The following is a 23,195-nucleotide window of genomic DNA, read 5'->3' on the forward strand; positions in this document are numbered from 1 at the left end:
GTCGGTGACATCTATATCCAGGGAGCAGAAGGAAGACTTGAAAATGGAAGGTCACAGGAGGCCTAGCGGACATGTGAGAGTGATTATCAAAAGTTTCCCAGAACGCTCATCTATAGCATTGTTCAGACTTGAGCAAAGTTTATCTAGCTGCAAGGGAAGTCACACATCCAGCTGGAAACTGGGGATTCGGTTACTGAAGAGAAAGGGAGGACAGTTGGTGGGTACACATGTCAGGTTCTTTCCATAATAATCTTATCAGTCTCTTGCATTTGTAACCAATGGGTTTGGACTTGAGTAGACTACAATATTATCAAGACCAAGAGTTGGATTCTGCTGTGTACAATTCTCCATAACACCCAGTAAATGATGTGGAAAAGAACTGATGATCGCCAAATGAAACAAATACAGTCTTTGCTGTTTCTGGTCTATTTTCTGTTTTATTTTTTAAAGTAAGTATCCAGAGAAATGTATTTCATAGGGGCCTCTTCAGACTGATAGCTATGAGAATTTTATTTTGATATTACCAGGGATTGAACCTAGGACTTTGTGTTAGTCAAATGTTCTACCACACAGTTAGAGCCCTCAACATACTGTAATTAGGGTATTTTCATATTCACTTTGTTTCTGTTGTTAAAACCTTGTATACACTAAAACCTAGTATATATGTTGACTATTTTCATAGCTGAGTTATGAAAAAGTGTGGCTATGATATTGTAAAATTGATTAGACCCAGTATGTATAATGAAAACACTAATATTTTTTAATGTTAGCACAAATACTGATAGCTTTGTTTGTTTGCTTGTTTGTTTGAACAAAATATACTTTAAATTAACAAAGGAGAATTTTCACTTTCAATGCAAAAGTCCACAACACAGTAATTTTTACAATTATCAACAGTGTTTAATCCTAGATGTGCTTAGTATTCAGAAACATGGAATGGAGAGTTTGGGGCATTTGGGTTTTGTCTGTTTGTGTTTATCATATTTAAGTTGTAGTGACAGGAGTTTAACCCAGGGCCTTATACTCGTTAGGTAAACACTACCCCAGTCCAGAATTCGGAAATATAAAAAAAGTTATAGCTCCAAGTCTGACGGATAATAAGATAGATAATCAAGTCTATTACACCAATTAGGGGCTTTAAAAAAAAAGTATGATGACGGAGGGACTATAGAGATGGCTCAGTGGTTAAGAGCACTGTCTGCTCTTCCAGAAGTCCTGAGTTCAATTCCCAGCAACCACGTGTTGGTTCACAATAATCTATAGTAAGATTTGATGCCCTCTTCTTACATAAAGGTGTACATGCAGATAGAACACTCATATAGATAGATAAAGTATGGTGAGGGGGCTGGAAAGATAGCTCAGCAGTTAAGAGTATTGGTTGTTCTTCCAAAGGTCCTGGATTCAGTTTGCAGCACCCACATGTTAGCCAACAATCACCTAGAACTGCAGTTCCAGGGGTTCTGAATCCCTCTTCTGGCCTCCAAGGGCGTCAGGCACACAAATGATACACGAACATACATGCAGGCAAAATATTCATACACATAAAATAAAATCTTTATTTAAGTATGATGATTAAGTGACTGGTCTACACATCTTCCTTACTCATAAAATTCCTGTTGAAAGCCACTTCAGGAATGCAGTTACTAAAATATTTTCAGCAATCCAGAACTGAAGCCAGGCATGGTGGTGCAAACCTGGATTCCCAGCACTCAGGGCATAGAGCAGGAAGATCAGAACTTCAAGGTTATCCTCAACTTTGTAGCAAGTTTTAGGCCAATGGGCTATATAAAACCCAGCCCCCTAAAAATTTAAAATGAAAATAAATAATGCCAAATTGGTTAAATGTCATACTAGCAGTTATTGATTTCAATATAACAATAAATAATATATAAGTATATTAACATAACATACATTGTATATATTTATTTTACATCCTTGATATTTAGCTAACAGAATTGTGCATTGTGGAAAATATTTTATATTTACATGAAACTCACATATACATGTGCCATATACACATCTATGTATACAAGTACACATATGAATATGTGTTTATGTATGCATTCTCCTATTATGTTGTTATGGATAATACAACTAACAATAGCTAAGAAAAATTGATTCCAATCCAGACCTTTCTGAACATGAAGGGTTTACTGGCTCAACTTTATTTCCAATAATTACTAAAAAACAAACCAAAACAATTAACAGAAAATACTCCAATAAGCAAATAGAAGTACAATAGCAAAAATGATCAATTTAAATTGTATAATAATGTCTTTTCCCCCAAGAAACTGGAGGCATTTTATAGACATCAATTTTCCTGAGAGAAAACACAGGCTGCATCTCTCCTGCCAATGACTCTTGGCTGTTGATGCCATGCTGAGCCATTATCTGAAATGTGGGGAATTTTATATTAACCACAAGGAAAAGGCTGAATCAATAATGTTGCTTAGAAGGGACATGGCACCTCTCATCTTCACAGTGCTCTACGGATACTGACAAATTAATCCTCCCAGGGTCCTGTGAGGCTGGGCCGGAGTCACAGTCTGTAACCTAAGGAAGGGAAGAGACAGAGCGCCAATCCGCTGCCCTCAGGATTTTGGGAGCAAAGGGCAGGGCAGGACTGAGGTTAGAACTGGACTTCTGGAGTGAGCTGTGCATCACACCCAGATCACACAAAGCCTCGGCCTTGCCCTGTCTTTAGAAAACAGTGGTCTTGGAGCTCAGGTGCCCCATTGTCTGAGACAGCATAGAGAATGTGTTTTCAAGTCGAATATCTATCAATCAACACATATCGATTTTCTTTTAATTCTCTCCACAGAGCGTTCTTGCTTCTGAAGAGCCTGTGTGGTTTGAAAAATGTATCACCTGTTTGTTAGCATGTATAATTCATGAAGACCCTTTCATTCAAGGTCTGTAGTCCAAAGCCAGCAATGTGTGCGTTATTAACATGTTATTAGATAGACCCTATTGAGACCCGTAGACGTCCAGCCTCTTTCACAAAGGCAAGAGAGACGCTACATAAATTTTCACTTGCATGATTAGGCTTAGAGGATTCTCATTTTAACACCACCCCACGAATCCATCCCACAGAACAGTCTGCCACAATTAAGCCATCAAAAAATTACCCCTGACTTTAAACTCATTAGCTTGAAACGAGTCTGCTCTAGATGGGTCTCTCTCAGAATGTGTGGTTCCTTCCTATGTGTGATGCCTGTCAGTACTAACATACTCAGCCGGAACCCTTGGGGATCAAATAATCTACTTTATAAGTAACCAACTTAAAAATAGCCAGTGGTACTTAATTCATAAGGCAACACGTCCTTCACATTATGTCTCGTTAATGCAAAGCGATGCTGCATTTCAGTGTGTCCAAAGACACGAGGCAGGGATTTCTATTATTCTACTAAGGTAATTCTTTTTATAACTATCTTTGTTTTACATACAGCAAAAGTAGAAGGATCATTGTCACCACTCCTAACAGGTGGGCACCTAGGTGTATCCGTGCGGTGAGCTGCTTCTCTTAAATCCCCACAACTCTAATTTCAGGCTCTTGAGAGATCATAAACACGCATTGTTCGTATGTCCTTGAAAGCAACCTAAAACTAGGGATCCAGCAGGCAGTAAGGACAGCAATGTAGATTAAGTGACTCAAGACAGGCTGCCTCAGGGAAGTACCTAGAGCCTGGAGCCCAAGGGAAATGGGGCTTCCGCTAGCTTGATCTCACACAGGTATTGTGCATGGAGCCACAGCCACTGTGAGCTCCTGCGTGTAACAGTATTATGGAGAGTCAGGTAGGCAGCAGGCAGAGACCTAAAATGAACCCCATGGGAGGCAACAGGGAGTGGCCTGACAGGAAGCTGAGGAAGGAGCCTGGAACTGAATGCTACAGAGCTGCTGGCCACAGTGAGACCTGGGCTTCAGAAGACAGCATGGGGCCAGTGTAGGCTTTTAAGTATGGGGACAGGCCAGAGCAAGAGAGGAGCCTTGGGAATAGCAAAACAAATCATTATAAACAAAAAAGCTCTGAGAGTCTGGCTTCTTCTCAAAATCTATCTTGAATCGGAATTTGAGGTGGCTTTTGCAATTAAAAAGAAAGGTAACCTTCTCAAAAGCTCATGGAAAGAACTCAGTAGCCTACTGCAATGGTACAGTGTCTCTGTGAGGTCATAGGTGAAGCAGGGAGAATCAAAGAGGATGAAGCTGATCAGTGAATGAATTAAATATTCCCCACATGCCAAACATATGAAGAAACCCATTGCAAACACCCTCATGCCCACCACCAAAGTTTAGTCAATGTTCATATTCTGCAATATTTCTTTCTTTCTTTTACTTGCTCAATTCTTTTAAGAAATAAAACATTATAGACAGACATTGACCCTGCTCTGCTTTTTGCCTCTTTCTCGAGAAGCAAACATCTCCAAATTCCTATTTATACATCATGGACATTTATTGTGTGTTTGCATCATATGTGTAGTCTTGTATGTTTGTATAATTTTCTTAATGTTTCATCTTGTAGGTGTGCAATGGCCCTGTCGTAACCAGAAAATGCTGGTTCATAGAAGTCATTGACTGCCTCTGACTCTTACAATCGCTCTGTGCCCTCATCAGTGTTGGTCCCAGAGCCTTTGGTGGAGGGGTGTGGTGCATGTGCCCCATTTAGGGCTGAGTGTTCCACAATGTCTTATTCTTCACATGTGGGGTCATTCATTTTAGGCCCTTTGTGAATATTGTATGCTGATAACACTGGTAGATATTAGCATCTTCCCCCCATTTTTCTCTGATTAGAAACAACACTGCCATGAACATCCTGATGTTTATCTCCTAAATACGCATGTGTAAGAGACACGTATGTAAGCTTTTAAGACACTGGAGAAACACCGCCTATTAAAATGAATCCACAGTCTATTTTCTCACCATAAAAATAGTACAATGACGTGTTCGGGTTTCGGGAAATAGTTTGAAACTGCTGTCTCATTTTCAAGATACGATTTAGATGATATAAAATCATCTAGATGGAGATAAAGAGTACACAGAAGTCACCAGAACTTGAAGTTCTGGTTTCAGTGGCTGAGACTCCGCATGCTCTCATCTAAGCTTTAAGTCTGCTTGAAACAAGAGTTGAGAGCATCTAATTTAAGATATATGTCAAGGAGACTTAAATAGAAAAGGAAATGAGAATAGACGTACTGAGGAAGGCTAAGAAAAAAAAACCCACCTTGACAGGTTCGGGTGTACATTTCATGGAACAAGTTTCAAAGCCCCAGGGGCATACAGCATCACTTATACAACATAAGCTGCAGATGGAGGAGCTCTTCACAGTCTGATTTTTTTTTTCTGTCCTCAAACTATTTCAGGCCAGACTTTGAGTCTGGTTTCCATTCACCCAGCACTGCTGCTTCCTTCACTGTTCCTCAGCGATGATACCCAAGCAGCCACCTTGTCAGAACTTGTCCTTTGCCTAAGTGGACCGAGAGTTGAGATCTCCAAACTGGACAGCAGCCCCCTGTTGGAGAAAGGCTCCACGGGAAGAAACGATATGCAGGATCCATCCTCCCAAGCCAATGAAGGGCAGAGGCTTTACATCTCACCCGCCATGGAATCCAAGAATAATCCATTGTAACAGCTGGAAGACCCTGTGAATTGAGCTGAGGTTTCTGTCACTCCTGTGGCTCAGACACACAACCCATGTATGTGGGTTCAGAAAAATGGCTCTCTTCGATTTATAAGGAACTGTAGATATCTCCTTCAAACCACTTAAGCCTACTATATTGACTATAGTGTTACCCAAGGTTGGCTCAGGGTGCCCCAGGCTATGATGTTCTTCCCTCCTCATAATTCCCTGGACAAGATCACCTTGACAGTGAATACACACCTAGAAAGAAGGAAGACTTGGGGCTAGCTAGGCCCTGGGACTCCACTGTTAGAGGCCACATTTGGGACCGTGACATCACAAACAACACACAGGCGTGGAAGAAGAGACACAGGGTGAATTGACTTTGTAAGAGCAGTCACTGGTGTTGGCTGGGTTTGCTGCATTACATCTTTTGCCAAGATATTCCCTGTTACGTTTTCAGATAATTGCCTCTCTCTGTCTGTGTGTCTGTGTGTCTCTGTCTCTCTGTGTCTCTCTGTCTTTGTCTGTGTGTCTCTGTCTCTCTCTCTCTCTCTCTCTCTCTCTCTCTCTCTCTTTCTCTCTCTGCATAGGATTTGAGTATAGACATTTCTCCCTTGGTTCTTATTGGTGGAGCATACAACAAAGGCCTTGGCAACTAATGCAAATCATCCCCCTGGCCAAGTAGTTTTTCCAGGACAGACACTAAGCCTGGGACAAGATAATAGGACTGACAGGGACCAATCCCAGGACTTTCTGAGACAGTTTTCTCACTGGATTTTCACATGAGTAGATGGAAGAGTTCAGTCAATAGCACAGAAAGGGGAAGCAGAATGCATATTGGCATGGAGAAGATGTAGAGAAAGTGGAGCAAGAAATGGGCAAAGCTAGGGCAGTTCTGGGGGCACTACGTGGGCTCCTGCTGCAGGCCTTACCTAGAGCCAGCCCCACCAGGACACATGGATTATAAGAGTCAATAAATTATTAGTTTCTTGGTCACCTCTGACATGCGTTTTCCTCACCAGCAAGGAAGTCGTTTGTCAATCGACAAACAAGAGAAGGGGCTGGATCCCAGTGTGCTCAACTGTGGTGTGTGGTGACTGAAGGTTTCAGCAGAGTTCACATTATAGCTTGACACCCTGGAGGTCATCAGAGGATTTGGCAAGATCTGTGACTGCACAGTGGTGACTTGGAAACAAGATTCTCTGATACTGTGGTGTGCTCTCCATGCCCGTGTGTTATCACTATGGCTTCTAATCCTCACGTGGACTAAGGGAGCACCCTGGACAGAGAGCCAGAGGTCTTCATTCCAGGTACAGCTCAGCCATTGACTAGCTGTATACATTGGGTAAATCACTTGCTTAACTTAGGTGGTGTACCAGCAACTGTATCTGGCAAGTGATTCCAGCTGTCTTGTGCCCAGGAAACCCTCCCACTATAAACATCCCAGTATTCGCTATTTCCAGCAATTTACGCTGCTTAGACACTGAGCAAGAGGAGCAAATACCCAGGTCTTCTCAGTGTGTGTTGGCATTCTCCCTAAGCTGCTGAAATACATCCTCTTCGGCTCAATTTCATCACATAGTGATTATTTGACCGAAGGCTCCATCGCTATGTGCGTAGCTTGTCCAAAGCTGTGGTGTACAGCCCTTGTCTCCGGCCCCCGGGTTGAGTCTCTGTAGCTGACAGTTTCTCCACGTGTCCTTCATTCTGAAGCGCCCTGCGGTGCTCATGTTCATCACCATAAGACAAGAGTGGTGTCCATCCTGGTCAGGGGGTCAGGAGTGGCATCCTGGGCCTTCTACCCTAAGAGGGTGATTGTTTGCCAAGTACCTGTCTTCTTAGCAGATTTTTCTCTATTGCTGTTATTGCTGCTTCTGCTGCTGCTGCTGCTTCTGTGGTTTTTGCTTTTGTTTTTTATTTTGTTTTGTGTTTTGAGTCAGGGTCTTACTGTACAACCCAGGCTGACTTGAAATTTGATATGTAGATCAGGATGGCCTAGAAGACACAGAAATCCCCCTGCCTCTGCCTTCAGAGCAGTAGGTATAAAGGGTTTTGCCTTCATTCTCAGTTTACAGAGTCTTTTCTGAGGTCCTGGGCGCCCACACCCTCATTTTTCTCTTTTGTTCATATCCTGGGCCACTGGACACTGCCTAAGAAACAAAGCTTGCAGTAAAGGCTGGGCACCAGTAAATGCACCCCTCTCATTTGGCTCAGTTGGGACTAGGCACAGATAGGTTAACTTTCTACCGGGCAGCGTACCGTATATATCAGCACTAACAATGAGGTTTTGATTTTCCTGAGTCAGCTTTAAAAATAATGTTGACTTTTATGGTCGATACATTATAGATCACCATATTTATGTCAAGACATATTGGCATGAAAATAAATCAATGAGAATGTTAATACACAAGCCGTGTGTTTAAATGGAACCCCCTGCAACTCCACACTTTCCCTCATATTTCACTCTAGGGCTCTCAGAAACTTCACCTCTGACGGGTTTTAGTGAACTGGAAATCAGGGCTCATTTTCATTTTCCATGACTTCTGTCCTTAATCAGCTTTATATGTAACCCGTTCCAAAGTTTTCCACTTTGTTCTCTTACCATGAACATCCATAACTGCCTTCCATCATTAATAGGAATGTCAATTCAAATTTATGGCTTCTGCTTAAACAAAACATCTCAGAGCAAAGCTCTGGCTGATATATCTCTTAATAAATGAAACCCTGCATCTGGAGACTGAATAAATCAACTATCATTTTTCCATCCACTTCTTATTTTTACAGTCCTATGTTTCAGAAACCAAGCCCATCATTTAGAAATGATTAAAGAAAAAAATGGGTTGCAAAAATAAATGTGCCCTTTGCATGTGTCTTCTTCTCTGGTGGGTGCTTTGGGTCCTCTCAGGACCCTCCAGGCACCAGTGGCTTACAAGTTCCCTCTGAGGGAACTGTGTTCCCAGAGCAGCAAGGCCTGAGCATTCCTCCACCAAGTGTGCTCTGCTCCCAGCTCCTTAAGTGCCGTCACCCCAGCCCCAGGTTCTATGAAGGACCACACAGCCAAACAATGGGAATGTTAGTCCAACAACTGTTAGTCCACATAGTGTGTGTGGCCTGGCTACCGGGACCAGTCACCATGTCCTGGGATGACCTCTTGGGCTCTGTGCAGAGACTGAGAGACCTCCAACAAGAACCGAAACCAAAGGATGCCCTAGCAGGCTTGTCCAACATTTTGACATTGCAACACATCTAAAAAGTCTGTGCTCTAGAAATGTTCAATAGAGCTATAAAAAAAAAGATTAAATATTTGTGTTGGGCCACATTCATAGCTCTCCTGGGTGCATGCAGCCCAGAGGCCATAGGCTGTCACACCTGCTAGGGCTAGGGAGAATCATGGGACGTTAGGAGAAAGCAAACACTGAACAGAGAAGCATGGAGTAGAGAAAGGAAGAAGGGCGAGGCATCTGTAGTGTGGACAGAAGTCTGTCCCACCTCCCGCATCCCATATTCAGGTCATCACCCATTCAACCTCACTAGCCACCTACACCTTCTCGTGGACTCCACCCATCGCTCATCTCTCTCCCAGACTAGCACAACGGCCCCCTTACCTCAATGAAGTCATTCTCTGTCCTTCAACCAGCAGCACAGTGACTTTTCAAAATGCAAGTCCTACCATATGGTCATGCTGCTCCTGCACACAGGCAGACACACAGCAAGTTTAGAGAGACACTCAGCCTATTAGGAGGGTCAAATCAAGCCCAACTAAAAGGAAAAGGCTTTCACACACTAACACAGGAATGACTCAAAGCACACAGAACTGCAAGCTGTCTCCAAAATCACAGAGCATGAAGAAACAATGAACCAAACTGTAGTCACACAAAGAATGAGGCTGGTGTTGTGACCTCACATAGAGTCAGGAGGGTTGCCAGTCTAAGGTCAGATGGCCATACAGAAAAATCTTGTCAGGAAACAAGATTAAGAACTTTATTTCTCAAAAAAATAAATAAATATGGACATTTATAACCATTAAGTCAGGAAAATAAGGGGAAATGTGACACAAATAGTTGGGAAATTTTTAACCTAAAATATATAAAGAACTGGATTATCAATAGTCAAGAAACAGACAACAGAATAAGAAAAGTTAGAATATGCTGGAACAAAAGCTTCATGCCAAAAGATCCAGGTCAGGGAGTACAAAAAGAAGCCCTTCCTCTCCCAAGCGGAAATAATGAGGGAGGAGAGAAGAATGACACCTCAAGAAATGGTTGTAAAACAAGGCTCAGGACAAAAGCAAAAGCTCTTTCTCCTGGTGAGTCTCCTCTCCCTAGTGCCCCTCTGTATCTGTAGGACACTCCCTGCCTCAGCTGTTACAGATCCATCTGAGGAACTCTCATCTCTACACCAAAGAAAAAGCAGGGTAGATGTCCCTGTGAAGTATGGGCCTGACCACTAAGATGGGGACAGTAACGTGGAGACCACTGTTTCTGTCTTCCTGTCCCTGACCAGCAGATGAAACAGCTCGTGGATACCCATGTTGGCTCCTATTCTCAGAGGACAGTCATAGATCTGGTCACTCTCTTGCCCTCTGTCGGGACTACCTCAGTAACACATATCTCATACTGGCTCCCGCTGTGGGTATGTTGTTCCTCATGCCCCTCTGTCCTCTTTGAAAAATGTTAGCACTTGTAGCCAGGGCTCTGCTTCCTGGGGGACCCAAGCTGACACAACACCATTTGCCCCCTCGCTGAGTGAGTCTTCAAACTGAACAGCTGTGGCTAATCCATGCTATTAGCTTTTACACTGCAAGTTACTGAAGGTGTTCCCTACCTTGGGGTGAGGATGGATAAAGGAAGGGATTCTGGCTCTCTGAGGCCTTGAGTAACTTTACCTCGACCCCTACAGCCAATTTCCTCCTTGCCCCACACCAAACCAATCTTTATTTCTTCAGACCTAGCACACAAGACTCAGACATGGTATATAAAAAGATAATTGGAAAAGGCAAGGAGAAATTTTTCTTAGACATCATCTTTTAGGGTTCTAATTCTAGAGACAGTGATGGATCTTCCACAGCCATACAGTGATTAGCAATGTTGGTTGTTGTTATTGCAATTTCATTTGAAGGGGGGCGGGGTTGGGGAGGTTTTTGTTGTTTTTTTTTAATTTGTTTATTTATTTATTTGTTTATTTTTTCCAGTCAAAAATTTACACTTCCTCTACATCTTACACTGAAACTAAAATTTCTGACTTCAGAGTTCGGTTTAGAGGCAATACTCACGATCAACAAGAGCATAATGGCTTTTTTTTTTTCAGAGCAATAGCAGTTCCAGAACCTTCTTTACTATAACAACACAATATTTCTCATAAACCCCTAAGTCTACACTGACTTGAAACTGCCAGTTAAGTCACATCCTTGTCAACAGAAAACAAAGCCCTAAAACTACTGCCCAAAGTCACTAGTGAAATAAAGTAGTCACTGCATTGGATAGTCTTCAAAATTATTTAAGAATGCAATTTGTTTTTGTTGAGAAAGCATAAATATCCTCGGATTTCCTCATTTCAGAACAATTCATGTGTTGGATCTTTGTCTAGGCGCAGAGCAAGCATGAGCCCATACTGCAAAATACAATACACAATTATTAAGCTAGCTTATGGATTTAAGTCTTAAAGGTAAACTCTAAAGGTGGGTTGTGGATTGCTACTACTTAATCATTTTCAAAAACCGCGCAGACCGTTGTCCCCACTCTGTCTGAGGGGCATACATTCCAAAGCACACACCCCGTGGAGACCAAATCCTGTGTTTAGTACTGACACATACATTTACTATGTTTCTTCCTGCTCACACATATCCAGGACGAAGTTGAGCTTATACATGAAGCACAGGATGGGACTAACAGCAGTAACGAATAACAAAACAAAACAATTAGAGCAACATAATGAAAATGTGTGCTCTGGGGGCATTATTGAGTAAAATGAGGGTTACTTCGACATGAGAACTTCAATACTACGGTAATGCGTCTGATAACCTAAATGACTACCAAGCGACTAACAGGCAGGTAGCTTATGCAGCGTGTATACACACCTGACAGAGCGGGTTCATGGGACAGAACATTCATCAAGAGAACCCGCCATGTGCTCTGAGGGGCACACAAATTAAAAGCTAGGACCTGTGTCTTGCTGGAATTTTCCATTTAATATTTTTGGACTGTAGCTGACTTCATACAACTGTAATCTCAGAAGGTAAAGTCCAGGATAGAGGACGACTACTGTGTTCTTTTTAGTTGTTTTTCTGATGTGTGGTCAGATTCTGTTTTAAATAATGAAGGCATTACATACAGTTGGGGGGGTGACATGTACTTCCTTTCCAAGCCTTGTTCTTTTGGTTTGGGGTCGGGGGACGGGTGCCTGTGGTGTTCCCCTGAAAGCTGGCTTTGTAAAAAAGAAGTCCCAGCTTTCCCTGCATCAATTGCCCCACAATTCCACTGAGCATCTCTGAACCTTAGACTCTTGGCTGTACAATGAAGGGAATAAGGTCTTCTCTGCTTACCTCCCAGAGTAGGCTGCTCTCAGCTAAATCTAACTCTGTTTCTTTGTATGAAACCAACATAGAAACTGTGGATGCAGTGATAAGTGAAAAGTTGATTGACAGGAGCTCAGGGTGGGGACGGGGGTCCTCAATGAACTGTCTTCTCTATAGCTGCCGCTCTGTGGACAGAAGCCCAACTCCAATTCAGCTTTTCATTTACAAGAGATGAGGAAGGAAGGTTGAAAACCGTCTGTGGTCTTTATTGCCCCCCAGTGGTCAGTTGGCAAAATAGCATCAAATGATCTAGTGCTTTTGAAACAAAGTTATTTCCAAGTGAAACATTTCCTACATTAATCTAGCATAGAATTAAATGTACCTGTATTTAAAAGAAACCATAAAAAAATACTTGTGTTGTTATGTGAGGCGTTCCTTTTTGTAAATAAATATTAAATTGATATATATGGTACATATATATGTAAGTGTGTCAACAGGTACATACATTAATTGATATATAAACAGATAAGTATTTGCCAACGGTTTTTAGAAAACAAAACTTGGTAGAAATAAACAATTACGGTCTGGGAATATTCATGAGCCTCCATTAAATAGTTTCATTTGTTAAAGAGAGGTCTCCAGCGACTAGATGTAGCTCAGCGGTGTTTAGCAGGCATGAGGCCTGACTTCAATCCCTTTCACCTTGAATATTTTTCAGACACAGGTAAAATTCTAAACTCTGAAATCAGTTCTTAGATTTAAATTTGCATCTTTACATAAAAGAGTGAGTGAGACTCTGGTGTTTTTATTCTTATCGTTATCATTATCATCATCATCATCATCATCATTATTATTATCTGAAACAGATCCTTGTCATGTACTTTAGAATGACCTATTTCTTGTATGTAGCCTGTGCTAGCCTCAAACTCATTATCCTCCTGCCTCAGCCTTCTGAGTACTATGAACAGCATTCAAGAGTCTCTTGGCTGGGCGGCCGTGGTGCACGCCTTTAATCCCAGCACTCGGGAGGCAGAGGTGGGTGGATCTCTGTGAGTTCGAGGCCAGCCTGGTCTACAAGAGCTAGTTCCAGGAGAGAAATCCTGTCTTGAAAAGCAAAACAAAAGCAAAAATGAACAAACAAACAAAAAGAGTTCTTGTGTGGGGCCAAGGTCACTGACCCAACCAGAGGGCTGCTCCTCAGATTGGGACTCACAATGTACCCTAAAATGTTCTCTGACTTTCACCAGCAAGAAAGAGGCAATCCTTGATTCACAAGGTTAGTCACGTGTGTGAGAGGCCCAGGCTGCCGGAGCCAGCAATGAGTCTCGGCTTCCCGTTGAGAGCCCACACTGAGCTGGGAAGACAGCTTTGCTGGAAATAACTAAGCGCTTGCCAGCACCCCAGCATGAGAGATTATAGGGAATGAAATGAATAAAAACTACATTTATTTCCCTCTCCCAACCAAAAAGCTTTCTTCTTGTTGTTCAGAAGATTTTAAATCCAGACAGAGAAGTGGTTGGCATCCTAACATAGAGATCCTCCATCCCCCACCACCTCGGGAGCCAATCTCCACTGTGCCTCCAAGGCCCGGGCCTCACCATACCGGTCCCCAACACTCAGGAACTTGAAAGTTTCAACTCCTCCTCAGACTTGTGCCAAGGAGTGACACTTCTGTCTCAGTAGTGTGACCCCTGTCAGCTCCCTGCTCTGTGTCCATCCTGACTGGCCCTTCCTGCTCCAGGCTAGGCCTATGGCGTTATTAATATCTTCTTCAAATACACCACTAGTAGGGGTTTCCAGATAATCAGAACTGAGAGAATGCAGATCACCCAGGAATTATTACAGGAGCTGACTCATACCTGAAAATGTGATGCCTGGAAGCTGGGGGCAGCTAATTACAAATGTCTGAGAACTGGGGGTCCCTGAAAAACACCCCAGAGTCTAGAGGCCAGAAAGCCTAGAGTTTACAGAAGGTCACAATTTCAGCCCCAGCGAAAAGGGTGGATGTCTCATGCCATTGCCTTTTTATCCAGTCTGGGCCCTCAACCAATCGGGTGGTGCCACATTGGGTGAGGATCTTCCTTAATGGGTCCGCTGATTCCAATGCAGTTCCCTCTGAAAGCACTTTCTCAGACAAAACTAAAACTGTGTTCCATGGGCACTCTGGGTGCCCTCTAAGCCGTCAGTGCACACCAAGATGAGCCCTCACCAGCCTCACTCCATCACTGCAGCAGTGGGGATCTCCCTCCTCATCGTCCCCAGGGCAGACCCTGCCGTCTGCGGCCACAAGGTACCCACAGGGCTTCCCACCTCATCCTGCCCCGTGCTGCTCACCTTCTGCAGAGCAGGCTCTTCTTTCTCCCTCTTCTGAAAGTTCAACCACTGCCTTTGTAAGAAACCTCACCCAGTGCCCTCAGCGGCTTTGGCCTGCCACATTCCCACAGCTTTGATGACCGCTTCTCAGCTCTAGTTGTGTCTATTTCTAACTTCCCCACTACGGTGTGAGATCCTAGAGAGATCTTCTTCTGTGTGAGTGTGTGTGTGTGTGTGTGTGTGTGTGTGTGCGTGCGCACCTGCACAAATGCTTGCTGAGGCCAGAAGTTAACTTGAGTTGCCACAGGTGACTTGACATTCTACCTTGTTTACAGAAATGAGACCTTCAGCTGGGCAGGAACACATCAAGTAGACTAGACTGGCTTGCCAGTCCCAGGGGCCCTCCTGTCTCCACCTCCCCAACATTGGGACTGTAAGTGGGTGTCCCCTTGTCTGACTTTTGTTTAGATGTGGGAATCAAATTCAGGTCCTCAAGCTTGCATAGCCGGCGCTTACCCACTTGGCTCTCTCCTCAACCTAAATCCTATTGCTTTCTTTGCAAATAAAGCTCTTTAGAGTACAGTTGTGAGCTGCCAACGGAGCCACCGAGCCACCCACCTTAAGCTTTTCTGTCTTGCTGGGCTTTAATTTTCACTGCGGTTTTGTTTGTTTGTCCTGTCATATTGCCCAGTTTGGCCTCAGACTCTTGGGTTCAACTGATCTTGCCAAGCCTCCCTTCTAGCGTGAATCTAAGTATACACCGCAACACTAGCTTTATCCTACTTTTTATTTTAATTGTCTTTCTAAATATTAAGTATTGGTTGTTAAGGCTTGAAATTAGACATGTTTCAAACCCCTGGGTTTCATGCCAATTGGCTGACCACACACTGACTTACCTACAGTGACAGAAACCTTCAGGCTCACAGGCGCTCTCTCTCTTTCTCACACACACACACACACACACACACACACACGGGGGGGGGAGAGAGAGAGAGAGAGAGAGAGAGAGAGAGAGAGAGAGAGAGAGATACAGTCTCTGTTGCCACGGGGGCCCATCCTTTGGGCCTGTTTTGTCAGCCTGAATAGCAATAAGGAAGAAACTGCACCTGGCTTCAGAGCTTCAAGTTGTTTTCTTAAGTGTTCAGGAGGTTGATGGCTAATAAGCAAATTGTCCTCAGTATTCAAACAGGCAGTTAATAAATCCCGAAAGAGAAACAAATCAAAATCCTCCCACAGAGCCTATAGGCAAAACCTCTGTTTTCCCTAATCCTCCTGAAACCTCACAGGTCACTTTCTGCTCCACCATGGTATCATGGCTAGCACCAGATTGTGGGCATACAAAATCACCCCTGGGCACATCGTCCTCTCAGATGGAAAATGTCTCCCCCGAGAGAGTTCCTGAGTCTATGCAAAGGGTTCTAGCAAGTGGGGAGAGGGGGCAGGCATGCAACTGGCATTTCTCTAGGTCCTATTTAAATGACAGTGCTGTCTTCCAGGCCCTGTTACAATTCTGCCAACAACAGAGACAAGACGAAGCAAGGTAAAGACCCCTAAGCCCCCAACATTTGGAGCTCAGTTTGAGATTGGGTTTAATTCTTTTTCCACCTAGAGCAGTTTCTGCTCAAGTAAGGACTCTGAGATTCAGAGCAAAGCTGAATATCACGTCAGCGGAGGTCAGCACCCAGCTGAGGTCCTGATGCTGAACTGGACTTTCCTCCCAGAAGAAAGAGAAATAGAAGCCAACTCAGAGGAAGCCTCCTTAGAGATGAAGAAGCCAGACCTGAATGCCTCAAAGGAGCAAAATGCGTGCAAAGTCTCAGAGAGGTACAAGCAAGTCTACCTTCCGATAACCTACAGCCTCATCTTCATCCTGGGGCTGGTCCTCAATGGGGCTGTCCTCTGGCTCTCCTGCTGCCAAACCAAGCCCTGGAGCTGCGCCACCATCTATCTGATGAACCTGATGGTGTCCGACCTGCTTTATTTGCTGAGCCTGCCTTTCCTCGTAGTCACCTACTCAGTGAGCGACACCTGGTTATTTGGGGAGATGCTATGCAGGTTAGTGCGATTCCTGTTTTACGCCAGCCTCTACAGCAACATCCTTCTGCTGACCTGCATCTCTGTGCACCGCTTCCTAGGTGTGTGCCACCCGCTGAGCTCGCTGCCTTACCGGACTCGCCGGCGTGCCTGGCAAGCTACTGCTGCCACCTGGACCCTGGTGGTCCTCCAGCTCCTCTCCATACTGGTGTACTCCCGCACGAAGTATGTAAATGGCCGAGCGATCTGCTACGACACAACCAGCCCAGATAATTTCGATCGCTTCTTCGCCTATGGCGTGGTTCTGACATTCTCTGGTTTCCTCTTCCCCTCCTTGATCATTCTGGTGTGTTACTCTCTGATGGTCAGGAACCTGACTTCTCCAGTGGAGGCACTCCCAGAGACAGGCTACATAACCCGTGCCAAGTCCATTCGGACCATCCTGCTGGTGTGCAGCCTCTTCGCCCTCTGTTTTGTGCCCTATCACATTGCCCGATTCTTCTACTTCGTCACCCGCTTCCGGAACACACGGGACTGCGAACTCCTGTCGGCAGCCAGCTTAGCCTACAAGATCTGCAGACCCCTGGCCAGCATGAGCAGCTGCCTCAATCCCATCCTGTACTTCCTATCACGGGGCAACAACAGAGCCCAACTCCTCCAGAAGCTGAGACAGAACAAGGTGGGTGAGCATCCCACCGGTGTTGTGGAAGGGGCACCTAGAGTTAGGCAGATCTGGGCACTGCCAGGATGAAGTCTGGAAAGAGAGAGCTGGACCCAGAACGGAGCTGGTTAGTGGGAGAGGAGCAGAAACCTTCCTACAGGGGTGCTGGAAGGAAGGGCTTAATAGAAATGGTGAGAAATTTGAAAATAAGACTATTGAGAAAGCCACCAAAGCAAAGGTGACCAGACATTGATATATTGCCATTGCGGTCTCAGTTCAAAAGGCAGCATCCCAGAAGCCTCTGCTGCTTCCCCGTCCCAGCTCATGCTGGTCTCTCGCCATAACCTAACCACTCTCTTCCTTCCCTGACCTATGGTCTGTGGAGGATTTCTGGCTTGTTCACTCACTGACTTATTTCTGACACGACTTTTCCCATTGGTACACAGGTTCTCACAGGAGAAGGACCTCGTCCTACTGCTGACTCCCAGCATCGGTCTCCACAGCAGGGCCCTGCAGAGCGCTGCTCAGGAGACAGAGGTTGAGCGAATGAGGGGTGGAGGGTGGAATTGGGCAGGACATCTAAGCCTCAGCAGCCCTGAGAAGTGGTGCTATTGGCCTGGTTTTTGCCAACACACACACACACACACATTAGGTTTTTCGCAAGTCCACCCGCTGGAGACCACCCACCCAGATCATAATTGAAGAAAGACTGCAGCAAGGCAGGAACCTTTGAAGCATGTGAGCCTACATGTCAAGCCTAGAACTGTCCAAGTGTTCAACAGCACAGCCTATCCCGGTCGCTCATCCGGCTCATTCCCGTGGTTGGATATTGCCAGATCACTGAGTCTGCCTTCTGTGCTTTTTTTCATTACATCGCTGAACAGCGGCTCCCTCAGGAAAGGGTCCTCCAGACAAGATGGAAGATATGGAGCCTGGGATCTGCCTGAAGAAGGTGCCTCTTATTTTTATTCCAGCATAATTCTTCCATTCACAACAACACACACACACATATGCATACAATTTCCATTTTCTAATTTTTAGTTTTTTACACAGTCCACATAACACATTAGTTTTCTTCTCTGATAATTTCACACACATATATAATGTATTACTCTCACTCTCAACCTTGCCTATGAATTAATTCTTTTAAATTATTTAAGGACTTAAATAATAAAAAATAAATCAATAGCCTTGACACACACACACACATACAAAAAAACCTTTATTTTAAACAATACAATCCCCCTAAGACCTTCCTGATCTAATTTATTACAATCTCTCCAGAAAGGGATGAACAAATCATTTTCATAAAAACCAACCTCCCTTTACGATACCACTCTAATTACGGGGAATGTCTGTATGAGACCGCCCGTATATCTGAATTACGAAGTTTCATTCTGAAAGTACAGCTTATTGCTTTCAAGGCCACTAATAATTAGCTCAAGATTAAGTGTTGCTTCGAAGAATTTCTTAGGTTAGTTGGTCTAATGAACAGGCAAGGATGCTTCCTAATTAGCAGGTAGGCTCTTTTCCATGGGCAAATGTTTCTAGAATAACGGAGAGAGCTTAAAACTGTTTATTCTTTCCACATGTTCTCTCTCTCTCTCTCTCTCTCTCTCTCTCTCTCTCTCTCTCTCTCTCTCTCTTTGCACAGCACATAGGGAAGATTCAGCTAACCTAACAGTTGCAGTTCTTACTGCTTACATTTATACATGACCACATCCCTGCAGAATTAAAGCAGCAAGGCCCCAGTGAAAGTCTGGAGCCATCCCATGTCACAGCAGACTACTATCTATGCCCACAATCGTTCCAACCCTATGGGCAGGAAGAACCCTCCCCTAGAACCCTCAGCACTCACTGCCTTCATCTCAAGAGCGTGTTCACCCCCCAGGAAACGTTTTCCTGCTGTGAAGCCCTGGTTAACCCTTGTGCTTGCTGTCAACTGTAGAGCTGGTTTTGTTTCTGCCAAGATTGTTTGTTTACCTACCTAACAGAAAAGTGCAAACATCCATATTTATCTTACCTGTGCGGTGAGAAATGTCTTAGTTGACCCCACATCCTTGGTTTTCCTGGAATCATGTCTCCAGACACTAGAATCAAATCAGTCTGCTCTCATTGCGATGAAGCTGCAAATCCTCTAACACAGCAGTGTGTTCTACACGTCCTTCATGATTAGTGACAGCCCCTGACACAAGGAAAGCAAGGCCAAATGTCCCTCCTGAGTGTGCCCGGCTCTGCAGGGAAATCCAGGACCCTCAGGTCCCTTAGCTCTTGGCTCCTCGCCACCTTCTGCAGTCGGACCAGTGGTTTGAACAGGTTAAAAGTAAAATTGAAGGTCAGCGAGTGTCACGCTGAAAAGACCATAATTAGCGCTATAATGGATGAAAATGACCATGGCCACCAAGACTGCTGATCATGACCCTGTCCTTCAGGGGGAGATAGATAAGCCGTGGGAGAAACAAAATATAAATACATGCAAGTAACGTGTGAACTCTAATTAACCGCGGAGGCAGCGACAGAGAGCCCTGTCAGCTGTTCATTATCAAACAGAGACCCGTGTGACCGAGGTTTTCAGGGGGCAGGGGGAGCACCCCAGCTGAGCGGAGGGGCTGTGCATATGACGAAAGTCAAATGTGATTTCAATCTAAATACTCTCCCAAGCAGCAAAGAAAAGAGGAAATACAATCCTGATGAGTAAATCCAACCTGTCCAAGATCATCAGTTGACTCCCAACAGGGAGTTAGAGACGTGGCCGGAAGAGCCGGCTGATGCGCGGCAGTGGAGACTTCCAAAGCCAACAGAAGCGTGGCGTCTCAAGGTGTGGGGAACGGCACCTGAGCAGAGCAATCTGAGGAAAATTAGTCACAGCCAGAGTCCTGCCAGGTCTCTTAAATTGGTTTTTCTTCCCTTCAAAGCCATCCTCCCTGCACTTGCAGCTTTGTTTAAAAACAGTATTTCCAAGGGGCTTCCGAGCCGCCTCAGTGGGTCAAGCGTGTGCTGACCAGGTTGTGCGGACCTGAGTTCAGATTTCTCGAAAGCTACGTAAAGGCAGAGACATTAGCACGGTTCTGTAATTCCAACGCTCCTGTGGTGCAGTGGTAAGCAGAGAATCCCGGAGATTAAAGGCCAGAGAGCCTATCACATACAATGTGGTAATTTGAAAAAATGGTCCCCAAAGGGAGTGGTGCTAATAGGTCTGACCTTGTTGGAGGAGGCGTGGTCTTGTTATAGAAGTGAGTCTCCGTGGAGACTCAAGCCACGCCCAGTGAGACAGACAACTTCGTGTTGCCTGAAAGTTACTGGGATGGATACTTTTCCAGCACCATGTCTGCCTGCACGCCACCATGTCGCACCATGATGATAATGGACTAAACCTCTGGAAATGTAAGCCACCCCAATTAAACATTTTTCCTTTATAAGAGCCGCTGTGGTCAGGATGTCTTTTCACAGCGATGGCAACCCTAACTAAGACACAGCGTTAAACAGTCTGTGAAAAAGAAGGGGGGAAATGAGGACCAATAGCTGAGGTTGTCCTCTGGTGTCCATGTATTTACACATATGTGTCGTACACAGGCATGCAGCACACACACACACACACACACACACATTTAAAGTAACACACACAAGTATCTGGGGGCTGGAGATACAGCTCAGTTGGGATAATGCTTCCTTAATAAGCACAGAGCCCTGAGTTTTATCCTCAGCACCACAATGAAAACCATGGAGCAAGCCTGCAATTCCAGGCATTGGGTCCAAGAGGATTGGGAGTCCAAGGTCCCCTTTAACATCAAGTTTGAGGCCAGCCAGGAATACATGAGAAATGACTCAAAGAAAAGAAATTACTTTTGACACATCCCTTCCCCCATTTCTGCCATAGATGCTCTATAGAGAAATGCCCAGCGCCCCCAGGCTGGTCTGCCAGCCCCACCACACGCCTTCCCCACATACTGCTTCACCCTCAACTTCACCATGCTACTAAAAGTGAGAATTCCATCCCCCACCACCATTTTCCTGAGCCTACTCTCTCCCGCTCTGTATCCAGAGAGAACCTTCTCCAAATGTCTGCTTTCCCTTCCCACAGACGAGGGACTCCAGTTTCTCCAGCTGCCCTCGCAGCATTCTTGACTGCTGACTCCACCTTGGAGTTGACACATGTCTTTTTCATCTTGCGTCTCTTTCCTTCCCCCAAGACTCTGTTTTCAATCCATAGAACACAGCTTTTCAATCCATAGGACACAACATTCCAACCGGAGCAGAGAGGAAGCAAGAGGATACTGAGAACGCAGAGGAGGAAGATGGGAATGATGAATATCAGGAGACCATAGTAGGGATCTAAGTGCCCAGACAATGGGCAGAATGAAGGTGGCATGGATAGAATTAAAATATTTAAAATACACTGGAAAGCATAAAAAAAAAATAAAACAGTGGCTTTGACATCATGGGAAGAGAAACAAAAAAAACGACTATGAGCTTCAAGTATCACAAGAATTACCAGAGATGTGGCTCAGTTGGTAGGCTATTTGCCTCCTCTGCGTGACCACCTGGGTCTCTCCCCAGTACCACACAAACTGGGCATGTGCTTGTAACCCTAACACCCTCACTTGGGAGTTAGAGGCAGGAAGACCAGAACCTCCGGGTCATCCTCAGCTGTATAATAAGTTCAAATCCAGCCTGGGATTTGAGAGTCTCTCTGGGGAAACAAAAAGACAGACAATAACCAGCACAAAGCAGACACTCCGTAGCGCCAAGGGAGGACAGATGGAAGAAGGGAACGGGACTTGGCTTGAGAGGGAGAGTTCAGACTTAAACCAGCTGTGTGAACAGCCAGTGAGACCTTAAAATGAGAACACATGCCTCTAGTAGTGGGCAGGGGTGAGGAGCACCTTAAGTGGGGGGTGGAGGGGTGAAGAAAGGAGAGGCCCTGCTGGCGTAACGAATGTCACCAGGGCACGCTCTGAGCTCTTTGCCGACACCTGTTCTGTTTTACTAGATTCACATGACGACCTCGACTTCTGTCTTCGAACTCTTCACGCGTGTGGTATCCCTATGCTGTGTCATTCAATGGCAACTCCGACCCCTGCCTTGCAGTCCGGAGTTGCAGTTTATCCCAGGTCTTCTGTTCTTTCCTTCACTCCTTCCTCAGAGGTGCCATTTATTGGCTCAAGCTGTGGAAGTTTCCGTCATGACGGGGAGGGCACACTGGAGCAGGGTAGTTCATGTCACAGCCTGCCAGGAAACAAAGGGTGCAACCAAAAGTGAGCGAAGGGGTAACGGAGCCTCCAAAGGCCACGCCCTTCCTCCTGTCTCAACCAACACCTACTTCCTGCAGGTGGATCCCACCTCTCGAAGTTTCCAAAACATCTCAAAATAGTGCATCCGCTGGGGCCCAGCACCCACAAGAGCGCATTTACTTCTGGGGGGACATTTCAGACTCAAACTATAATGCCCACCAGTTTCGGTTCCAAAAAAAACCTAGGATACAAACTACCTACACATAGTCTTAGTTTTGCTTTGCAATCTGTATTCCCAAGACAGCAATAAGAGGAAATTCCTGGGAGAAAAGAATCACTTGCAATTGAGCACAACCTGGGCTTGTAAACTTGTGGGTTCTCATCTTTTACTTTCTTATAAACAAGCCAAATCTCTTAAGGGTTTCAATTTCTCAGCATGGGGGTTTGTTATGGGCTTGTTGTATGCTAAAGTACCAAACTGCTTCAAAGGTAATGACTTCATGAAGAATCCCATGCGCAGAAGCAGAACTTACGCTCTCGAAGCAAGCTGTAGCTGGGCATTTTTATGGTGCTTAAATCACAAACACGAAGCAAAAAGTGCCACTTCCAGGAAATTAAAGAATTGCAGCGTCTGAGACTGCGCCACTCAGCAAGCAGAAGAACACATTAGGCAAAAGACCCTTAGAAAGTGTTAGCCCGTCAAGCAATGCAGCCACGGGGAAGGCTCCTGTGTCTTCCTTTTTATGGCCTCATTTCTTACAGGGGTAAGCTACACTTTCTGTCGAAACTCTACCCTGTTACCATTATCTAAATCATTCTCTCTG

The 23,195-nt window shown here is 44.9% G+C and overlaps 1 pseudogene; it reads left to right on the top strand.

Moving 5' to 3' along the window:
• Positions 1-14,329: 14,329 nt before the first annotated feature.
• On the top strand, positions 14,330-17,230 carry LOC130865754 (lysophosphatidic acid receptor 4-like; annotated as a pseudogene).
• The last annotated feature ends 5,965 nt before the right edge of the window (positions 17,231-23,195 follow it).

The sequence above is a fragment of the Chionomys nivalis genome, chromosome 24 (genome assembly GCF_950005125.1).
Source record: "Chionomys nivalis chromosome 24, mChiNiv1.1, whole genome shotgun sequence".
Classification (NCBI taxonomy): domain Eukaryota; kingdom Metazoa; phylum Chordata; class Mammalia; order Rodentia; family Cricetidae; genus Chionomys; species Chionomys nivalis.